This window comes from Haemaphysalis longicornis, unplaced genomic scaffold, assembly GCF_048455015.1.
Source record: "Haemaphysalis longicornis isolate Haplotype H1 unplaced genomic scaffold, Haemaphysalis longicornis Haplotype H1 scaffold_10, whole genome shotgun sequence".
Classification (NCBI taxonomy): Eukaryota; Metazoa; Arthropoda; class Arachnida; order Ixodida; family Ixodidae; genus Haemaphysalis; species Haemaphysalis longicornis.
The window spans coordinates 149111662-149120866 of NW_027526204.1; the positions used below are offsets into that span (position 1 = coordinate 149111662).

Genomic DNA, 9205 nt, shown 5'->3' on the forward strand with positions numbered 1-9205 from the left:
TATTACTCAACGTTGCAAGCGCACGGCGCCGTATATGGGTATTCGTTGAGAAATTAATGCACAACTCGTTCTAACACCAGTGAGGACGTGTCATCGTCTGTCGTCTGCTTTAGCCAGCAGCACCGTATAGAACGACTCATAGCCTTGTATTCATAAGGAAAACAAAGCCATGGTATTTTTAAACGAGAGTAAAGTAACAGTACATGCATATGCATTAAAGCGGCGCTAGAGACAAGCTAACAGTTTGTTAATTTTGGAAGAACCAGACTTATTTCACTGAGCTCCATTGCAGCCAGGAAAGATGTTTTTTTATGAAGGCGTTACCTCCGAGTGATACCAACAAACGAAACTAAAGGCCCTACTACAATTTATGTTTCTTGCAGTAGCTTAGGTAGGTGGCCGAACAATCACTCAAACAAGATTATGTGACGTCATAGAACAATAGACGGCAAATGGCTGCGGATTCGCCGCTGTGGATGTTTTTTTTTTTTCATATCTCGAGTATTTCTATGAACCTTCCGATAACACTGGCATTGTTGTTATTCGAGGAAACCGTCCTTTATATTGAAAAAAAAAAACCGTTTTTCGTCTTCAGGGACCCTTTAACTCTGTCAAAAAGCAACGTCCGTAAAATATTACAAACATGTTCCACGGGTAACGTTAAGAGAATAATTCAAACTAGTTAAGAAAAATTACCGTTAGGCTAAGCAAAAAAGAACTCCCCATGCCCCCGCGCGAGGGACACGAGTAAATGCAGAGCATTCGGGGTCGCTCACGTCACGCAGGTTGTGGCAGTTGGTAGTAGGGGTTGGTAGTGGGAGTTGGGTAGTTGGGGCTTGGGTAGTTGGGGTTGAGAGAGAGACGAGACACGTCAAGTACGTAACGTCAACTTGTTATTATTTATTGCCATCACTTGCACCCCCCCCCCCCCCCATCGGTTGGATCTTTATATTCTTTCTTTCTTCTTCTTCTTCTTTTACTAATTGGTAAACTTCAAGCAATAGGCATTGATTCCCAAGTTATCTCATGGATATCAGCCTACCTCCGCAACCGTATCCAATATGTAGAAATTAATAACATCAGATCGGACCAACTTGAATTGTACTCAGGAGTACCCCAGGGATCCGTTTTAGGCCCCATTCTTTTCCTGATCTACGTGAATGATATACATACCTGCATTGATCCGAGCGTAACACTGAAGTTATTCGCAGATGACTGCATAATCTATAGGGCTGTGCGGACCATTGATGATCAAATGAAACTAAACACTTCCCTAGCGAACATTTCTACCTGGTGCGCAAAATGGGGGATGCAGATTAACGCAACCAAAACAAAAAGTATCACTATAACCCAGAAAAAACAGCCCCTATGCTTTAATTACGATATAGAAGGTCATATTTCAACTCAGACGGACAGTGTAAAATACCTAGGTGTAACGATTGCTAAAAACCTAAAGTGGAATATACATGTAAACAATATATGCGCTAAAGCATTAAGACAACTAGGATTTTTGCGACGAAAACTATCAGCGCCCCCCCCCCCCCCCTAAAGCAAAACTAGCAGCGTACTCAACGCTAGTACGTCCCGTTCTTGAATACGCCAGCGTAGTATGGAACCCTCACCAGGCATACCTCATTGATAAGATAGAACACATACAAAATATGGCCCTCCGCTTCATTTACTCGAAATACTCACGGTACGATAGCATAACCGCACTCCGCAACCATGCTTGCCTACCAACATTAAAATGCCGCAGACAGGTGTCATCCTTAAAGTTCCTTTATCTTCTTTATCACGGCGCCCTAAACATAGACAAAGACTCGTATATCCGGCCTCCTTTTTATCATTCACGTAGAACCAGCCATAGCTGTAATATCAGGCCTTTTGTTCCTCGTAGTAACACATTCAAATTTTCCTATTTTCCACTAACCATAGAAACATGGAATAAATAACCTAGTGAAATTGTTGAAGAGCGTTCTGTGGACATGTTTGTTGCTAAAGTTGAAACATTGTATAACTCTCAATAATAATGAAAGTGTGTTGACCTGTCAAATATAAACATACATCGCCTTTATTAGCCCTTGTATGCTAACACCTTTGAAGAGGTTTGTTAAAGTTTCATATTTTTTGCACTGTACCACTCCTGTATGAGCCTTTAATTAGGCTTACAATATGAATAAATAAATAAATAATAAATAAAATCTCTCTGGGGGGATGGGGGCAGCCGGGGAGGCGCGTGCTGTTTTCTTCTGTTGTTTTCTTTTTTTCGTGTTTGTTCTCTCTCACTCATTAACCTAGACCGAATTCTTTCCTCTGCTCCATTATTTTGCCTCGCATAATTGATTGTGCCATAACTCTTCTTGGTCAATCCCCCTCCGCCCGCTAGCTGGCAGCGCACAACGCCGAGGGACGACGGGTAACAGTGCGAGTTAAAGAAATGCTCTGCATGGACCTGTTAAGGGGTCTTTAAGCAGTTGTCGTGCGTTTCAGCAACTGGTGAAGACGAGATCGATGCAACTGAGTTTGAATGAGTCAAGGATATAAGGCGCGTTCGTAGCCTTTCATTCTGTGTCGGTTTTGTGGCGCAGTGGGAAGAGCACCATGTACCTCGCGTTCCGCCCACAGGGTCGTGGGATCGAAACCTGGCGCCGATAACTATTATTTTTTTATAGTGTAGGGGGCTGGCTGCGGACAACGCCGAGGGACGACGGGTGACAGTGCGATTTAAAGAAATGCTTTGCATTTAAAAGGAGGTCCAAATGTCTCGTTGCGAAGCAAAGCCTTGCGTTTGACCAGTCTCCGCATCTTCTATTCTCTCTAAACACCCCACGCTTCTAATGCAATCGAAGCTATATACTCTAATCCGGGTAACCCTTAATGTAACTTCTAAACGGAAGTAACCTATAAAATAAAGGTTACAATGGATTCATTTTGATGTTTTCTTTATCCCAGTCCGTTCTAAGGGTTACAAGCGTGAGGTTAAAAGCGATTTATAGGTTACAATAATGATTTATAGGTTACATCAACAAAATCTGACATGTAACCTCTACGTTGTAACCTATAAAACGCCCTGTAACCTCTAAGAGATGCTCGTCGCGCCTTCTCTCCCGGCGGCCGTTGATTTCTCCGTTGCATGACGGGATATAGAGAAATGGCGGCGCCGGCAGGCCCGGTGGCCGCGTTTTCGCGCCACTCGAGCCTTTTAACCGCTGTGATACCCCTACGATGAAGCGAGGATTGCTGTAACAAGACTTATTTGTCGACGTGAGTCGCGGAGGCTGCGGCGAGCCCATTTGTGACTGGCAGCGCTTCACGGCCCGTTCTTCTACGACCAGCATCAAGTTCGCATGTTGGATCAATGCCCCGGCGCCAGTGAAAGCGAACTCGGTGAGTATTGGCCGCGAGGCCCACCACTGGAGAGGCCGGCGCTGCGATCGTTTTGACGTCACTCGTAGGATCCTCGTTCCCGCCGTTCCTAAAGTTGCTGCATAGTTGGCTTGCAGCGCGTGACACTTCGCTTAGGAAGCGCGTTCTAAAAGTATTTTCGTGTTAATTTCCTTCGTTTGAAGTTAATTCTCAGTGCGTCAAGCGCAGTTCGACCTTATGGAGACTTCAAAACCGTATCAACTGTGGTAGATTATCCGCAAACATCATGAGCGTGGTGGTGTATTACGCATGCGACCGAAGCGTAAGCAGCGGCTTGTTTCCCCGATCAACAATGTGGACTACAACGATCGCCGAGTGAAGTTTCTAGATTTCCCCTGTTTGCAAGAAACGTATAAATCAGGAAATCGTGAAGCGTTAACTGCTCGCAGAAGCACACGCACCCGCCGTGCCTGCCCGCACAGCCGACGGTGCGGCTCGAACCGACGCAGGTCGCGGCAGCTACATCTTGTCGCCGCTTTTTAAAATCACACAAGTCGTGGAAAAGAAGTTCCAGATTGGTGAAAGTGTATGTTGGTGTGATGAAAAATTCGGATAGGTAGTGTCATCAGCTGTGGTTTTCAAAGCGATGCTCAAATATCTGCCGCGATTTACGCCGACCGGCCGCGGAGGTCGGTCCCGGCAGCGCCGGCCCGTTCACGCACGGTGCGGCGAGCGGCCGAAGGATGGCTATGCTTGCGCGCAAGAATCGTCGATCGCTTCAACGGAAATCACTGCGCTTAAGTAATTACAGAGTTCCCAGCGCGGTGAAACGTTGTGTTAGGGACTGTCACTCGCAACTCTAACGGCGATGAAGTATCTGCTGCGACGCCAAGCCTAAAGTTCCCAACATCCGATTACGTGCATCCGAAGTCGGCTGTGAGCTGTTGGCGAAGGCCCTCCCGTCGCGCACGCGCGTGTTGCGTTTGGGTTCCTCTAACTTCTTGGGGGTCCCCAACGCTCGGTTCTCCTATTCTAAATATCCCCATTAGCCGAAATCATTAACGACGTGTTTCGCCTCGTACGCAGCCTCGCCTTCTGTGAAAAGTCGTGAGTTTTGAAATTGATGCTTGAGAAATGCCGGCTTACTGTAAACATACAAAACACGCTGCAATTATAAATTAACACGCCGAGCACCTAATCAAAACTTAATATAGCCTTGTCCGAACCCGCTCGAAGGCGGTAAAAACACGCGTTCATACCATTCATACATTGCGGACAAGTCGCGAAAAGTAAACATGAGCCGTGTAGAGTACAGGCTACGGCAGTGATCGTTAATCAAATCCGGGCATGGCTATAAAAACATCGTAGGGGAAATAGGCACTGATTAAGCCAAACTGCAGACCATAACAATACTTTTAAGCATGTGCGGCGAAGCAATCTGATCACCGCTCTCGCGTCATTCATTTACCAGGCAATACGAGCAGTTCGCGCGGTGAGATCATAAGTGAGTGACGCGTTTCCGTCGCTGTTACAAGGTATTTGCTTGCACACACATGTCCCGTCACAAGTATTTCATAATAAATTTACAGCGTACTTTTCTCGGCATGAGTTGCATCGTCCTTGGCGTTAGCTGGCTTCGTATGTAAGAGCTGTGGGTCGCGATGGTAGCAACTACCTAAACGCGGTGGTGTCGCCGGGAACAAGCGAGTCGCTGATTGCTTGCCCGAATTATTTGGTTCACAGACAACTTTTTTGGTAATTTGCATCAAATCCACAAGGAGAGGGCGAGACGGTGGCCACAACAAAAATCACGCTTCCGCATACGCACGGGAAATGTGTTGTAGCAGACGACAACACGATTCGGCGTCCTACGAGTGACGTCACTCGTAGGTGGCGCCACGGTATGTCCTCGGGGCCAATATTCCCGTGACGGTTTCGGTGTTTTCATTGGATGTATCTTTTCGCTGGGGGCTTTTCAATTTGAAATGGCAGCATTCGAGAGGGATTTTCGTTACCTGACTGGTTGCTTCGCTGGACGTTTTCTGTTGTCCGCGACGGCAATTGAATGAAATCACGGGCTTGCGTTCGTTGCGTCAGACTAGAGCGGACGATCGGGCAAGCACAGATAACGGCGCCCGTGACCTGCTTTCTGCTGTGTTTGCGCGCCTTCGTCATGTGTTGAGCGTTTTGTTTACGCTGTTCGCTGCATCGGGCGCACTTGACGAGTTATTGGACCATGTAATTGCCAGGTAGCTCTGTTTGAATAATTGATTTTTTTCCCATTAAAGTCTTATATTATCGCGCTATTCTCTAGGTATTATCATTTTGTTTCAGTCGTCGGAAAATGTTCATTTTTCTCGCTGCATATATTCGGAATGGAGTTCATTTTATTGGTCTTGTAGTAATATATCTGGATAAACACAAGGTGTGTGCTGCAGAAAAGTAGTCCACTAAATGCTGCCCGAAATTTCTAAACTCACTTTTGTCCAGCACAAGCCTCTTTTTTGTGAAAGTTTGCCTTACGGCACAATAAAAAGTTTTCGTATGTACAACACTCCTAATTTTTTTCATTCTTTTCCTTGAGTGGGTAAATTTGGTGTTAGTCATTTTGAGACAGTGGGCCATTTCCACCATGTTAAGTGGTTTATTATTCTCATTCGCACAAATCAGTCGTTTATTTATTCGCTTGGTATTGCAGGGCAAATGACTGTCTCGCGTGATCTTAGTGTAGTGCAGTAGAGCGACTGTAGTGCAGTAGAGTGACTTTAGTGTAGTGCAGTAGAGCGACTTATGAGCCAGCATGCAGGCTGCTTGATTGTTGTTTTTTGATGATACAGAAATTGTGACGAATTACACAGACAGGTGCAGGTGTAAAAATGGGTTCTGCACCCTCATCGGATCCTGGCTGTTCAAAAAGTGTGGTTGCATCTGGCTACCTATGCTATGACTTATCAGCACTACTGTTTTTTCTTGCAGGCAGTGTTCCTTGAGCTGACAACCAGGACTCCCCTGCGTATGACACAAGTTGAAATGAAGTCTGATTTCAGCGGAAACAACGGTATGAAAATGCAATAACTAAAACACATTCATTCAAATATTCTTTGTAAAGATGGCACCCAGGCCTGCACAGACAAAAGTATGATTCACTTGTAAAAATGCGAGGCCTTTCTTCAAGTGTTATGATGTTATATTTCGTATCTTATTTCGCCTCATGTTTAGTGACTCTTTCTATCAGTTCGTTATTACATGAACGTTATGAATTCACATGACGATTTCCTCAGCATGGAGCTTTGTAGTTTTTCAGCAACTCTAGCTATTCTATAGGATGCGTGGTTTTGCAGAGCCAACAAGAAGAACTCTTTTTCTAAAATAGCTCTGTAAGAAATCTCCAGTTGTTAGTGAGTGCTTGTGCTGTGTTCTTTTCTTCGTCTTGTCAAGTTTGAGGTGTTCTTTCATTATGAATGTATACCAACTGCCCAGCTCTAAAGCCTATTACATTTTAACCCAAATAACCCTTCGAGTCATTACAGGTACAGACCTCCTGGGAATGCCACTTGAAGATCGGTGCAAGTTCTAGATGTATCCTCTCCCACAACACATCTGGACGAAGAAAAAATGTAAGTTGGTGATTCCTTTTTACTGATAGCCGAGGAAGAAACCACCGATAAGAACACTTTACTTAAATGAAAAACGTTTCGGCTTCCACGTGGGATCCTTGTTCAAAATGAAACTGCCAGTGCGAGGGGGGGGGGGGGGGGGGGGGGGGAGGAGGAGGATGTTTAAGTACAGCCAAAAATGTGACGCAGGTGGTGTCAGCATCGTGAAAGCACGTTTCCTGGGTTTAGTGCGACGTTCGCTCTGTTGCGTGTACGAGTGATTCCACATGAAGGCGCGGAAACGTTTTTGTTTTCTCTTTTGCAAATGTATGTCAGTTTATCTCGTAGCCCAAAGTTCATTCCTGTTCTGGGTGAGCATGCAGAAGCATTTCGCGAGATAAACTGGAACACGGCACGATTAAAATTCGGGAAGGTTGGCCGGTATGACTATAGTGGCTTCGCGTTGTTCTGAACAATGCGGCCAAATTACTCTGTGTAACGATTACTGAAATTATGTGAAATTATTAGGAAAGGCCGTAAATCACTCCTCTGGTGTGGCCTTTCATTTCATTCTCTGGTCTCCGTCTTCATTTCCGTGCAATATATTTTTCGTACTTCACATGCCTGTGGTTTGGTGTGAGGGGCTTATGGTTGCACTGGATTTTGTTCTTTTTCTGAAATTTTCTGTAGATGGCTCTTCAAGGTGGGGAAATCCAAGTGACGGCCCCTCACATATATACCTCCATCTGCGGGAGCAGGGAACAAGCAGGGAAATCTTCAACGTGCCCTGATTTTGTGCCTGCTTGTGTACTACGTAAATTCCGAAGCTTATCTCTGAATTTTTCCAAGCGCCTTTTTTCATGCAGGAAACTATAGATACCATTTAAAGTTTGTCCAAAAGACAGATTGCAATCGGCCTAGAAACTTGTTAGTGCTGCATAAAAAACGATAACTTGGCGTGGGAATCACAACTCACGTGGAACTGTAAAGATGGATTCGTAAAGACGAGTGAATTCCAAGTGTAATATTAGACTGAGTGAAACGGAGAATGTAGGGAACATAGCCATAAACACTGCTTTGTATGAAAAAGTGAATTTGTAATAAATGTTCTTTCTACTTTCCCACATTCTGCGTTTTTTCTGTGGGGAACCACGACAACAACGATGTACTGGGAAAGTGCACCCCTGAGAACCATCTTATAAATGTAGCTCAAACTCGAATTCGTCTGAAATTGTTCAATGGCAGTATCCAAACAATTCGGAATGCGTTGCATACATCCGTGCAAATATTGAGGTAAAGAATTTGTATATTTGGCCATGTTTGTGAAGCTGTTCACGCAACATTTATTAAATAGGTTTAATAAGGATATATGAATAAACCGATTTTTACCTGGAAGTCTAAAGCAATATAGGAAACACCATTTCGCCCAGGAATCCGCACTCGTCTAATACTCATTAAGGAACGATAATAACGTTGGGGTGGTTCGCAGCTTTGCTTTTTAATAAATAGCCCACAGGTGTTTCATAATAATAAATGTGAATGTTCAAAACTACCGGTGCCAAACTTCTGGAAATGTGCTCCTGTTAAATGCGCAAATATGTGTGCATGTACTGTCATTCTCTTTTGATAATCATGGCCTTGGTTGTCAGACAATAATTTTTGGCTTAAGGCTATGTTATCATAACTTTGGCGTCCTTTTGAAGTATGCTATCAAGTGCAAGTTTCCACTCATGCTTGGTTTCACTAAAGCCTAATGTTGTGTAACTAAAGCTCAATTTAGCAAAAGACCTATCATGCATGTTTGATACTGGTTTCTTAAACGGCACAAAGCTGATGCAAACATCAAATTTAGTTATGCCTGTTTATAAGACTTAAGCGTTGCCAATACTCACGAAGATTTTTGGGTGACAACCTGGGTAACAATTATCGAACAGGTAATGCAATGCATATATATTAAGAGAACATTTTCGAGCTTTTTGGCACTGCTGTTTTAGGAATTGTAAAAGTAACTTCTCTTTTAGCCCCAGCCGTGTGGCCGGCAGTTTATTCAAGGGACGAAGAAAAGACACCCGACGCTAAAGTTTAGACGGCGCAATGGACAGCATGGTCGCTCATATCTTCCACAAACGCGATGTTTGTTGACCACGCGGGAAAGGCGCCTTCGCGGTGCCGCCACAGCGGCGCCGGCGAAAGCGCGCCGGGCGCGCAACATGACAGCTTCCAGGTGTGTGGCCTTGGACGGC

General features: G+C 44.7%; 1 long non-coding RNA gene across 2 annotated transcripts; it reads left to right on the forward strand.

Moving 5' to 3' along the window:
* Positions 1-2888: 2888 nt before the first annotated feature.
* On the forward strand, positions 2889-8086 carry LOC144157998 (uncharacterized). Of its 2 annotated transcripts, none has more exons than XR_013319932.1 (4): positions 2889-3387; positions 6343-6424; positions 6897-6983; positions 7653-8086. It is a non-coding gene; the product is annotated as an uncharacterized LOC144157998 (long non-coding RNA). The 2 variants fall into 2 exon arrangements; XR_013319933.1 differs by lacking the exon at positions 2889-3387 and adding an exon at positions 5362-5615.
* Positions 8087-9205: the final 1119 nt, after the last annotated feature.